Below are 14,714 nucleotides of genomic sequence, written 5' to 3'. Positions count from 1 at the left end.
GTGCACCCCTGCAGGGAAGTTAATCTATTCGAATAGCCGTGATCTTCGGTAACAGGACGACTTGGAGTTGTACCTTGACCTTATGACAACTAGAACCGGATACTTAATAAAACACACCCTTCCAAGTGCCAGATACAACCGGTGGTCGCTCTACCTCAGGGATATGAGGAGGGGATCGCCGGGTAGGATTATGCTATGCGATGTTGCATGGAGATGTTACTTGGAGATGCTATTTGGAGGACTTCAGTCTACTCTCTTCTACATGCTGCAAGACGGAGGCTGCCAGAAGCGTAGTCTTCGACAGGATTAGCTATCCCCCTTTTATTCTGGCATTCTGCAGTTCAGTCCACTGATATGACCCCTTTACACATATACCCATGCATATGTAGTGTAGCTCCTTGCTTGCGAGTACTTTGGATGAGTACTCACGGTTGCTTTTCTCCCTCTTTTCCCCTTTCCCTTCTACCTGGTTGTCGTAACCAGATGCTGGAGTCCAGGAGCCAGACGCCACCGTCGACGACGACCCCTACTACACCGGAGGTGCCTACTACTACGTGCTGCCCGCTGATGACGACCAGGAGTAGTTAGGAGGATCCCAGGCAGGAGGCCTGCGCCTCTTTCGATCTGTATCCCAGTTTGTGCTAGCCATCTTATAGCAACTTGTTTAACTTATGTCTGTTCTCAGATATTGTTGCTTCCGCTGACTCGTCTATGATCGAGCACTTGTATTCGAGCCCTCGAGGCCCCTGGCTTGTATTATGATGCTTGTATGACTTATTTTATTTGTAGAGTTGTGTTGTGATATCTTCCCGTGAGTCCCTGATCTTGATCGTACACATTTGCGTGCATGATTAGTGTATGATTGAATCGGGGGCGTCACAAGTTGGTATCAGAGCCGACTGCCTGTAGGAATCCCCCTTTCACACTTCTTGGCCGAAGTCGAGTCTAGACTTTGCAAAACTTTTACTAACTTGGCTGTGTGCCTTACGGGCCCACGTCGCCATTGGGTGGTACTAGGATCTTTTACTCCTCGACCTTTACTCTGGGATTCTGAACTCTCTTCTACTCGGGTTAAACGATTTCTACTAAAATCTGACTTTAGGTTCTCGAGAATACTTTCTCCCGGAGAGCCCCTCACTTCAGATGATCGTCTGCTAATCAGAAGAATTCGGAGATACTCTTTGATATTCTCTCGAGACTTTGTGCCCATCACTTTTGCTATTCCTAGCCACCGATAAATCCGTATGGATAACTACTTACACTTGCCATTCATACGATCATCCCCCAGTGATCTTGTTATTACAAGATACCCCGAAGTTTTCTCTATTGATCCGAGAATACTTTGTGCCTACTGCCTAGCAGTTCCTTACTACATGAATACCCCCTCAAATAAATACTCGCACTTGTCGAGTATCCGCTCATCCCCTGTTGTTCATGTGTTACACAAAATTCTTCAAAATACTATTCGATCTTCCGAGAATCCTCTAGAGCCTTTGGCTCTTGAAATTCTTGCTTGCTTGCATTATGGTTAATCCCATAAGTCTCGTAGTCATATTGACATTCCTTGTCATTATCATTTTGAGTCTGTTGACTCAATATGTTTGCGAATACCCGCAATCATCATTGATCCTTATAAATTACCTTTCCGGCTGAGCTGCCATTCTTTTAACTGGAATTGGTTCTCGACCAATCCAAGTGTCGTTGATTGTACCCTAAGGCTATTCAACTTATCCATCCCTAATCAGAGCATTGCTTCTGACCCCTTGATTTGGGAATCGTAATTCATTTGCATTTGACAATTGAGTTAGTCAGTTGTTTCTATAATCTGATCTCCTTGCAATCTTCTTCCTCTAGTTGAGTACCGATGCTCATGTCAGATCCCTTGTGGACCACCAGATCCTTTGTTGGATTTTATCTGACAATGCCCTTCATATTCAATAACCTTGTGAGCCTTTCCTCTGATACATAATGCCTTTGATAAATTGTATCCTCTACCTTCTCAACCATGCTCTGCCTTCGAGCTTGAGTTAATTACTTCTAAAGATTCTGGTATATGATTCTAAGATGCCACGATGGGTTGAACCTATGCCTTCCTTGATATGTGTGAACTCGAAAGTTTTCACGAATAATACTCTTCTGGTGCTTCGCCAGATAAAATTTCAACACTGCAACTTCATCGAACGTGAGAAGTGAATGAAAACCTATGCATCGGAGAAGTGGGAGTCGACCTTGAACTTGTGTTCATGCCCATGGACACGATGTAGATCTTATCATTAAAGCTCCTCTTAAATTAATTATTCCTTTGGTATAAGTTCATCTTATATCTGGGATCTGGCCTTTTGCAATCGTGGTTCCGACCATGTTCTCCTTTAAATTACGTTTCTCGTGCAGGTTTAAGCACTTGTCTTCTGTAGAGCAATACCCCAGTCCAACCTTTACTTTGATCTTGTGTTGAGTATTACCCCCCTGGTATCTCGAGATTATCATGGTACTGCTTAACTCCTTATGAGTTCTTCATCAAGTGCTACCTTCCCACTGATTCCAATTTTTCGCGGGCTCTGAGTTATTGAACACTCAAAGACACCGATAACTGAACCGAGTCCGCTCTTCGGTTCAACAACTCTTCAGTAAGCTTCTATAAGTACGAGTTTGTACCCGATCACGCCATTCCTAGCCTGTTTGGCTATATCATTGTCGTGATGATCTTAACTGTGCAACCCGGCCCTTATTCTCGGAGCACCAATTTGCGACGATAGCTAAGCTTACGTCGATTTTCCTCGTCATACCCTTTCACCTTAAACAACAAGCTTGAGTTCGAGTTTGTGTCGTACCTATGGTTCCAATAACCTCTTGCTTCATCATTCTTTTGACTTGTTGTGATCGCGGATCGATTACATCTTCGTGGAATCTCTCGACAAATGTGTCATGATCACCATCTACATTCTGATGCTCTTCCAGGATATCAATTGAATTAATGATGAGAAATACCATCCTTGCCCTCGATGATTTGTGTTGTCATCGACCTCTTTATTGCGTTCCCTCCAACAAAAACTTGTTTGTGTTCTGTGTTATACCTCGAGTTCCTTGCTACCTAGCATTTGTTCTTCTTTACCATGGAGTATTACCATCTTTTATGTCAAGAAGGTCGTGAGGATTACTCCACCTCTTAAGACTTCTTGGTATGGTGATACTTCTCACCCTCACCATTCTTTCTTGGTACCCGTGTTGTTTCTAACCAGAATACCGACAATTGAACTATGACGTGTGAATTCAAAACTTCTAGCAAGCCTCTTGCTTTGAAGTGAAATTCTTAGACTATTGATTATTGAATCACCATTCCGACGTTGGTCGTGCAACCCAGCCCATATTTCGGGTGCACCTTTCAACCAATGTTTAATTGAGTATGTTTCCTCGAGCATACATCATTATACCATTTGATCTGACAAATGTTATCTCCTTGTTCACATAATTGTGGAAATCCATCTTGTCGGAAATCTCGATGGATTATCGCCGAACCCATCAGCCACCTCCTCATCCTCTACTTGCTTTAATGATGAACTATTGTTTCAGGAACCCGCTCCCATAGTTCATTTCCCGAGAATCTTGCAATGCCATTTCAATGATTTGTGTTGCGCCTTTTCTTCTCGGACATCCTGAGTCTGAGGCATCATGACACCAATTGGATCTGAATCTCGGTCAGATATAATGGTTGGGACAACTTTCCAGGAGTTATGTTGTTTGTCCTTTGATGACCCGGTAACATGATGTCATGCCTAGCACCTCCCCCCTGGCTGGAGGACCTATCATAATGATTTCTTTTGCAAGGATAACCATTCCTCCTGGAGGAAGTGGTAGGACTTATTTTATAAGTTACTCCTGATGGATCATTGGTGTATCTGAAGTCGGGCCCTTGATTGAAACACCATATCATTGCTACCTGAAGCATGTCTGTGGTACTCCGTTCATCACCAAGAACATTTGAAGCACGATGCTAAATTCTATTTATCACTTATCCTAACACCGTTGTATGGGTAATATCATGAGATTCCTTCCCCCTTACCTAAATGGTTTTCTACTTTATATCCTGTCATGGATATCATGCTCTGCTTGTCATTAGGAAGGATATACACCTGAAATATGTGTTTAAACACATTTTCCTTTCCATTGTTCTTTTTAATCTGATGGTCATATTTTCCTTCCATTGGTTTGTTTAGACCTTTGCTATGATCTATATGATATAAGTAGTAATAATCCACTGCTTGTGCAAACACCCCGATGTACAACTCTGTCAGTAAGACCCTGTTTTTTTTTATTGTTGATGACATTCCGGTAACCACCGATGGATGAGAACTTTGCCTATTGGTCCGCCTCGTTCAACGAGCAGGAAAGTAGTTCTCTTCGTCCCTCGCCCTTGGTATCGACGTTGTCGCCGACATAATTGACAGGCTACCCCCCCTGACATGCCTAGCTTGCATGATCACGCAAGACGTCTCCGCCCTTCCTACTTCTAACCCACATGGTGGGCCCATAACCCACAGGTCCACTGGATCGAAACCTGACTCTCCTGTACGACCCTGTTTCTAGTGGTTATTCCCCACGCTTGGTTTCGTATTTAAATCATGGGCCACCTTCCTAGTGCTCTATTATGGTATCAGACGCAATATTTACTGTCGCTACTCTGAACCCCTTTCTCACTCTGGTTCGGACTTCGAGCAACTATTTATCCGCTTGGAACCTCTTATTGTACCTTTGTACCTTACTCTCGAGGTATTTTATATGTTCAACTCGAGAGATAATCTTATGCTCCTTCATGGGTTAACCCCCAGGTTGTATCCCTCACAAGCATTCTGTCGTAGTCAAGCTGCCCCTTACCTAGTCGTAAGTACGTTGGAGATCCTGAAGCAAAGGAAGCAAAGCACGACATCACCATGATGACCTGAATCAGAGAGATGAAGATGTCAATGTAATGGATCGACCTCTTCAAGAAGAGCAACCAAGACTGAGAAGACTCGTTAGGTTTTTCGCTACCAACACCTTTCCCCCCTTACTCCACCGCTTAAATCTCGGGACGAGATTTCTTGTAGTGGAGGAGAATTGTGACGCCCGGATAATTAGGCTACAGTAAACCTCCGTTAATGATGCCACGTCACCACGGTTACTGTTGCTAATCTCGCGTTAGATCGAAACCGATTCAAATTCAAATTCAAAAGAAAAGCAAGCAACAAAAGTTTTCAAAAAATTAAAACTAAAATGTTCGGGTTGTTTCAAATAAATCGTAAGCAATTATGATGGAGAAACCAAGATTTTATAGAATGCTTAAATGAGCTATAAGGATTTAAACAGTAGCAAAAACAATTAATTAAATGCCTTTTACAATTAATAAATTACTAAACTATTTTATTTTGTCACCAAACTTTTTGTGGCATTGGGGTATTTTGTAACACTAATTTAGGTACTACTTGTATATTTTATAAAACAAAATTATATAGAAAATAAAATAGAAAGCTAATAAAAAGAAAACAAATAAATACAAAAAAAAAGAAACAGAACCTCCCCCTGGACCATTCGGCCCAGCTAGCCAGGCCGGCCACAGGCCCAACTGGGCCAAGGCCCACCACCGCTCACTTAACCCCCCACGCCCCCGAAACCCTAGCCCCCACGCACCACTCCCCCCCGTCGCCCCACTTGCTCCCCCACTTCCCCTCGATGGGATCTGGATCGGGGGCAGAGCCCGATTCCCCCGCCTCCGTCCTCCCCCGCGACGCCACCTCACCGGTGCCGCCCGGCACCGAAACGCCTCGCCCTCGCCGCCCCCTCCCGGCCTTCTTCCTCACCCTCCGGCATCGCGCCCGTCTCCCCCGAGCCCCGGCACGACCTCGTCGCCGCGGACCCCGATCCCGTCGCCCCCATCGCTCGCCCTAACTCCGTCGCCACCCACCGCCACCTCACTGACGCCGCCCGCGCGGCCCCGCCGTCGCCCGCCTCCTCAACCTCCCTCCTGCGTGGATCCGGTCGGGGGCAATCGACGCCCCCGATGCCCTGCGCCGACGCCGGACCACCCCGCCGGAGTCACCCCGCCAACCGCCGTCGTCGGCGCCGCCTCCCCGTCTACGTCGCCCGTCCCCACCCTCCGCCTCGACATCCTCCCCGAACACCGTTGCCCCGTTCCCTACTCCCCCTGTGAGCCGCCATCCGTCCTCCTCTCTCCCCCTCTGCCTCGATGTGGCCACCACATCCCGGTGCGCTCGCCGCGCCCGGGCACCTCCAGCCACGCCCAACGCACGCGCCCGGGCACCGCGGCCCTTCCCGGTGCGCTCACCGCGTCCTGCCGCTCCACCCACGCGCCCGTCGCCCAAGCACCCGCTTCGGCTGCCGCCGTCCGGCGACGGCCCCTGCTACCCCGGCCTAACCTCGCCCCTTCCCCCCGTCGGTGCCGTGCCCGCCGGTGCCCTTCTGGGTGCCGCGGCGCTCGCTCCTGGGCTGCACAGCCCCAGGCCTTGTGCCACTGACCAGGGGGCCCCATGCCCCTGTTAAAAAAAAAAACGAACGGAATTGAAAAATAGAAATAATTATTTAATTAATTAGTAATTTGATTAATTAATTAATTTGCTTAGTTAACTACCTAATTAACTTTGATTAATTAGCCTAATGAACATATTTAGTCTAATTAAACCTGCTTAGTTAAACTAGTCTATGACGATGGGCCCCATTGCCCTGTTTGACCAGTCAACATTGACCCAGTCAACAGCTGACTAGACTGTTGACTTTGACTCTGACCCCACCTGTCATACACTATGGCTGGCACTGCACTTTGTGACAATAGTTTTACTGATTAAATTTTGGAGTTAAATAAATCAATATAATCATATAAAACTTTGGAAATTCATATAAAATAATCCGTAACTCGGATGAAAATACTTTCTACATGAAAGTTGCTCAGAACGACGAGACGATTCCGGATACGCATTCCGTTCGTCCGCCACACCCCTCTAACCTATTGAACCCGCAACTTTCCCCCTCCGGTCTCCTCTGCCCGAAAACACGAAACACCGGGAATACTTTCCCGGATGTTTTCCCCCCTTCACCGGTATCACCTACTACCGCGTTAGGGCACACCGAACACCGCGTATTGCCTTGTTATATTTTGTGATGCTTTGTTTGCTCTGTATTCATTATTTCTTCCCCCTCTTCTCTCCGGTAGACTACGAGACCGACGCTGCTGCCACCAGTTCGACTACGGAGTTGACGACCCCTCCTTGTCTGAGCAACCAGGCAAGCCCCCCCCTTGATCACCAGATATCGCCTATTCTCCTCTATACTGCTTGCATTAGAGTAGTGTAGCATGTTACTGCTTTCGTTAATCCTATTCTGATGCATAGCCTGACATTGTCGCTACATCTGTTGATACCTTACCTGCAATCCTAAATGCTTAGTATAGGATGCTAGTTTATCATCATTGGCCCTACATTCTTGTCAGTCTGCCTTGCTATACTATCGGGCCGTGATCACTTGGGAGGTGATCACGGGTATATACTATACATACATACATACTATACAGATGGTGACTAAAGTCGGGTCAGCTCATTGAGTACCCGCAAGTGATTCTGACGAGGGGGGCTGAAAGGACAGGTGGCTCCATCCCGGTAGAGGTGGGCCTGGGTTCCCGACGGCCCCCGACTGTTACTTTGTGGCGGAGCGACAGGGCAGGTTGAGACCACCTAGGAGACAGGTGGGCCTGGCCCTGTTCGGCGTTCGCGGACACTTAACACGCTTAACGAGATCTTGGTATTTGATCTGAGTCTGGCTACGAGCCTATACGCACTAACCATCTACGTGGGAGTAGTTATGGGTATCCCGACGTCGTGGTATCAGCCGAAGCACTTCAGACGTCAGCGACGGAGCGGCGCGCGCCGGATTGGACTGGAACGCCTACTAGGCTAGGTCTGCTTCCGGCCGCCCTCGCAACGTGCAGGTGTGCTCAGGGCGATGGGCCCAGACCCCTGCGCGCTTAGGTTTAGACCGGCGTGCTGGCCTCTCTGTTTTGCCTAGGTGGGGCTGCGACGTGTTGATCTTCCGCGGCCGGGCATGACCCAGGAAAGTGTGTCCGGCCAAATGGGATCGAGCGTGTTGGGCTATGTGGTGCACCCCTGCAGGGAAGTTAATCTATTCGAATAGCCGTGATCTTCGGTAACAGGACGACTTGGAGTTGTACCTTGACCTTATGACAACTAGAACCGGATACTTAATAAAACACACCCTTCCAAGTGCCAGATACAACCGGTGGTCGCTCTACCTCAGGGATATGAGGAGGGGATCGCCGGGTAGGATTATGCTATGCGATGTTGCATGGAGATGTTACTTGGAGATGCTATTTGGAGGACTTCAGTCTACTCTCTTCTACATGCTGCAAGACGGAGGCTGCCAGAAGCGTAGTCTTCGACAGGATTAGCTATCCCCCTTTTATTCTGGCATTCTGCAGTTCAGTCCACCGATATGACCCCTTTACACATATACCCATGCATATGTAGTGTAGCTCCTTGCTTGCGAGTACTTTGGATGAGTACTCACGGTTGCTTTTCTCCCTCTTTTCCCCTTTCCCTTCTACCTGGTTGTCGTAACCAGATGCTGGAGTCCAGGAGCCAGACGCCACCGTCGACGACGACCCCTACTACACCAGAGGTGCCTACTACTACGTGCTGCCCGCTGATGACGACCAGGAGTAGTTAGGAGGATCCCAGGCAGGAGGCCTGCGCCTCTTTCGATCTGTATCCCAGTTTGTGCTAGCCATCTTATGGCAACTTGTTTAACTTATGTCTGTTCTCAGATATTGTTGCTTCCGCTGACTCGTCTATGATCGAGCACTTGTATTCGAGCCCTCGAGGCCCCTGACTTGTATTATGATGCTTGTATGACTTATTTTATTTGTAGAGTTGTGTTGTGATATCTTCCCGTGAGTCCCTGATCTTGATCGTACACATTTGCGTGCATGATTAGTGTACGATTGAATCGGGGGCGTCACAGCAGCCATCTTTTTCTTCATTGGTCATTTGCTCCAGAAAGGATCGTTTTGCTGTGAAGGAAACCATCAAAGGATTATACAGAAGGGTGCACAAGCTAAAGTTAAAACATCGTTTCCAACACTTACTGGGGGTGGCAGGTTAGACGCACAAAATGGAGCTAGCCCAAATGTGCCGCTATCTGACGGAGGAACCATGATCGGAGTCCTCATTGCTTCATCAGCTTCTGCTTTCGTAAAGTTGGTCGAGCTGCTTCGCTGAGGATCAGTCTTTTCTTTTGTAGTATGGACATTTGGACTTGAATAATTCAAAGCAATAGTATATAATTTGACATGAAGATATAAATACTCAAGCATACTAACAAGCAACCACGCCTTTCAAAATATCAATGCTAAAGAATGATATCCCTAGCTCGTCATGCTCAATCATTGATCCATTCATGAAACACACTCAATATTAGCTACATCCAATGCACAATTATGACAATAGTGCTCTCTAGTTGGTGCTTTGTAAGAGAAGATGCAGACTTAAAATAAGAAAACAAAAATTGCATAAAAGTAAATAGATGGGCCCTTCGTAGACGGAAGCATAGATTTGTATAGGTGCCAGAGCTCGAGATTTAAATTAGAGAGATACTATTATTTTGAGAGGCGTGATTTTCTTGTCAACCAAAACAATCGAGAATTCCCAATATCTTCCATGCTAGACACATCATTGGCGGTTCCCAAACAAAAAATAAAGTTTACTTTCTTTCAACCATTCTTTCACAATCCATGGCTAGCCATATCCACGAGGGCCTTCCATACCAACACTTTCCAAGAAATTTATTATTAACATTTTTTTCATTTTGGGACTAGGCATCCCTATTACCTTGCCACTTTGCCGTTCAATGACAAGTGAATAAATACTCATCGTAAGAGTAACACACATAGCATGGAAATTTTTGGCCACCCCCTGCCGCTTCATGAGCGGTAAGGGCACAAAAAACAGAAAGTTATTTTGAAAGATTAGAGTTGGCACATGCAAATTTACTTGGAACGGCATGGAAATACCGCATATAGGTAGGTATGGTGACTCATTTGGCACAACTCGGGTTTAAGGCGTTGGATGCACAAGCATTATTTCCGCCTAGTGCAAATGAAGGCTAGCAAATAGATTGAGAAGCAACCAGCCAAAAAGCAAAAACGGTCATAAACATGCATTAAACATAACTAACACCAAATAATGCACCATAAGTAGGATATAATTTCGTTGCATAACTATTAACTTTACGTGCATGCGTAGGGAATCACAAACCTTAACACCAATATTCTCACTAAATCACAATTACTCACTAACATGACTCACATATTATAATCTCCATATCCCAAAACTATTGCAAGGAATCAAACTTATCATATCCAATGATCTATATGAAAGTTTTTACTACATCTCTCTTGAATATTCATCACTTCGGGACCAAATTCATATCTTGTGGAAATTACCATTACTATTATGAACTCTTAAAAAGGTATATGTGAAGCATGAGAGTGCAACTATTTCTTCAAAATTTAATCTTATGAACTCTCAAAATAATTTAGTGAAGCATGAGATTTCAAATATTTCTTCAAAATATAGTCATATCAACTCTTAAAATAATTTAAGTGAAGCATGAGAGTTCAAGTATTTCTTCAAAATATAACCACCACCGTGCTAAAAAGGTTTAAGTGAAGTACTAGATCAACTGTCTAGCTCAAAAGATATAAGTGAAGCACATAGAGTATTCTGACAAATTATGATAAACGTGTGGCTCTCTCAAATAAGTGTGTCCAATAAATATGATTGTGACAAACTAAAAGGCAAATAAAGCAAATAATCATATAATACACGACGCTCCAAGCAAAACACATGTATGTGACGAATAAAAATATATCTCCAAGTAAAATTAACGATAGTTGGTAGAAGAAAGAGGGGATGTCTTCTGGGGCATCCCCAAGCTTAGTTGCTTGGGAGTCCTTGAATATTACCTTGGTGTGCCTCGGGAATCCCGAATCTTAGGCTCTTGCCACTCCTTATTCCTTCATCCATCGTGTTCTCACCCAAAACTTGGAAACTTCAATCACACAAAACTCAACAAAACCTTGTGAGATCCGTTAGTATAATAAAGCAAATCACTACTTTAGGTACTATTGCAAAGTCATTCATATTTTATTTTTGCATTATACCTACTGTATTCTAACTTCTCCATGGCTTATACCCCCCGATACAATCCATACTTTCATCAAAACAAGCAAAATAATGCATCAAAAATAGAATTTGTCAAAAATAGAACCGTCTTTAGCAATCTGAACATTTACCATACTTTTGTAACTCCAAAAATTCTCAAAATTTAGGAAAACATGGATAATTTATATATCAATCGTGTCTAAAAAATTCAGAAGCTTTGGACGTTTAGACTTTGTTTGGTACTGATATTCTGGAAAACCAAAAACAGGCAAAAAATAGCAACTGACACTGGGCACTAATTTAATAGTTTAGTCGAAAAAATGATATATAATTGCTTGTAAGTGAATATAAAACATCTAAGAATGATAATGTAATAGCATGGAATAATAAAAAATTATAGATACGTTGAAGACGTATCATCCACCGAGTTGATGATGTTAGACAAGTGATCAAAACAAGCCTTCTCCATGGATGCCTCGTCATATACGACCGTGTCCCCTAGCTTAACCACAAATATGACCAATTCTTTTGCTTGTGATGGGTGGAATGTATTCAGAAGAGGGTGGGGTTAGTTTTACCATCTCACAAACATGCACAACGATAACAATTAATGGATCGCTCGAGCCAGGCGAGGCCGAGGTAGGCCCCTTTAAGCTTGCAGTGCAACCATGACTCGACACGGGAGAGTGGTTGCAAGCCTTGGGAAGAGACTAGGAGAGCGATACGGAGTTAGATGGGGATGTTTCTCATCATTCTGTCGCTCCAACTCCGAGGGTGACGCATAATATGATTTAGCCTATCGAAGATACGCCAAAAAGGGTGTGAATCAGGGTTGATAGAGTGCCAGACTTGAGCAACCATCACGGGAAACCTTTGTGGAAGTACCACATGAGATGTATGCCATAAAAACTAATACCATTGAATTCATATATGAAAGGAGTTTCTATGGTTTGATTTTCATAGCCACCATCATATTTGACTTTTTTAAATAGTGTGTTGCTTTTTTTAAACCGGTGTGAAATCTTTGCGACTTATGAAATTATCTGAAGTATGAAATAGATGGTTGAATTTTGGGAGTTTTTTTTGTAACCTATTTTCTGAAACAGTGAAATATTTAAAAAATGAAAATGTAAAGACAATGAAATAAATTTATTTTCACGTAAAATTCTGTTTAAAACATTTTATATGGAACAATGTAATGATTTATTAATCATTTGAACTATAATTGGAAGAATAAAATGCAATCAATTCAAATATATCAGTGTTCCGAGGGTCTTCTCATTTTCTTAAAAAATAGATATTTGGTTTTAAAATAGCAACCATTCGAAATATAGTACTTGTAAAATTAAGTACTCACTCTGATCCAAATTAATTGTTGCTTACTAAAATAGTGACGATTAATTTGGCTTAGAGGGAGTACTTAGGACGTGCTCTGTTGCCTGCATATAGGCCAACCAGACACGCGCGGGAAGAAAGTGGATTGTTTTGTTGCTTGCATTCAATGTTGGGCCTGCATCACGCGGACTTTAAATTAGCTGCGAGCCAAACCCTCTAGAAACTGCCGAATCCGCAAGAGACATGCCGAGTTGAGCCACAACGAGCACACAAGCTAGTACAGGCCATGTACTTGGTTTGCCGTGTTACCCCATTAATCTTCTTTCTAATCTCCCTTCAAATCCACACAAGGATGCTTGGATTCGAGATAGGCTTTATATGAAAAGATGCACATCGATGTTATGGTTTCATTCGGACGATTTTTTTTTTAGTTTCGTCCACCATAAATGTTTAATTTAATGTTCATGTTTGGGGTTATTTTGGACGAATTTGACACAGTCGACCGTTTGAAATTTTCTTTGACCAGTAGCTTCATCTTGCAATTTCAAACGACTTTTGTGTTACACATTTTCTGTTTTGATGATCGTAAATGAGTAGATCTACATATTACTCATGACTATACATATGTATGTGTGAGTTGTTTTAATGACAATCACTAATCTCCTACGAAGGCCCTTCTAATCGTTCTTCTCGATCCCCTCTCCCGCATCCTACTGCACATGCGTCATCGCGCCGTCGTTCATCTCGGCCTCCTCTCACACGTCCTACTACACTGGAGTGGCCGTCTATGTCGTTCCCTTCGACCTTCTCTCCCACATCCTGCTACATGGCGCCATAGCCAGCGTTGTTCCTCTCGGCCTCCTCGCCCGTGTCCTACTACATTGTTGTCGGCGTCGTTCCTCTCGGCCTCCTCGCGCGCGTCCTACTACACTGTCGCCGACGTCGTTCCTTTCGGCCTCCTCTCCCGCATCCTACTACATTGACGCCACCATGGTTCCCACACTGCACTTCTCCTCCTCGTCCTCTGCCTCGGCGCACGTCCGCACAAACTTTCTCTGTGGCGACGAACGTTCGCCGTGACGCCGGCAGGAACGCTCTCCCTCGTGCTCGTCGTGTCAGACGCGGCGACACGGTCACCATCCATCGCAATCGCGAGGCACTCCAGTGTAACTCCGTGTGTTAAGTGCAAGTGTTAACTATTAATCATATCTCGTGTATACAACCAAACACCATGTAGTTGCATTGGCCGAGCTAATGGAGGAGAAACTGCTCTCCTAATGGAGGCAATCTAGATGAGAGAAACCAAATGATGTGCAAATGGTGGTTTTTTGCTTTTTTTTCTCAATCAGGCTCACCAGAGACACACATGCAATGCATGCAAAATCGACACGGGTAACCAAACGTGTCCTTATCTTTTGTACATAGAGAGAGAACGCATGCAACGATTCTTCTCTGCACTCTCTCTCCTGACAAAATGCCGACAACGCCTCACAAAAGTATTTGCATTCCTCTCTCCAAACTTGTGTGAAAATAGTTTTCAAATCTAACTTACGAAACTACCACGAATCTTGGTTTGCGTTTTTGTTTTTGATTTTTGATTGATTGAGGAGAATGGTCCTCTAGCGGATTTTGCTTCGAGTTATGGGATGTGATGGTCTAGAAGCTGAAAAACATGATGGTCCATAAAGTGGAAAAGCCCACTTACAATTTATCCACCTACATTGCTGCCGACCGTTTATAAGCTCCAGTTGTCCAACATGGGCAGTCACCCGCTCCATTCCCGCCACACCTCAAAGCCCTCTCAAATTCTAGAATATTTCAAGAGAACTCTCGCACCCGCTGCCCTCTCGCTCCTCTCCTTATGGCTGCGTCGGGGTCGCGGCGGGTTGCGAGCCCCAGAAGTAGTTCCTATCCATCATCCGCAATTTTGCCGCCGAGAAGTCCCACGACGGTAAGTGTCCCCTCCACGCGGCCTCGCCGCACCCACCCCATAGCATCATAGGGTCTTGACTTCTGGGTCCTCCGCTAACGCAGGTGCTTCTCCGCTTAGAGTGTAGATCGCACGGTGTCGGGCCTAAAGCGCCGGCTCGATGATGTGGTCTCAGCGTCCAACGCGGCCACGACAGAGCTCGAGGCCGCGAAGCGCGTATGCGAGGC

Source organism: Triticum aestivum, chromosome 7B (assembly GCF_018294505.1).
Source record: "Triticum aestivum cultivar Chinese Spring chromosome 7B, IWGSC CS RefSeq v2.1, whole genome shotgun sequence".
NCBI classification, from domain to species: Eukaryota; Viridiplantae; Streptophyta; class Magnoliopsida; order Poales; family Poaceae; genus Triticum; species Triticum aestivum.
Note: the sequence above shows the minus strand (reverse complement) of the source record.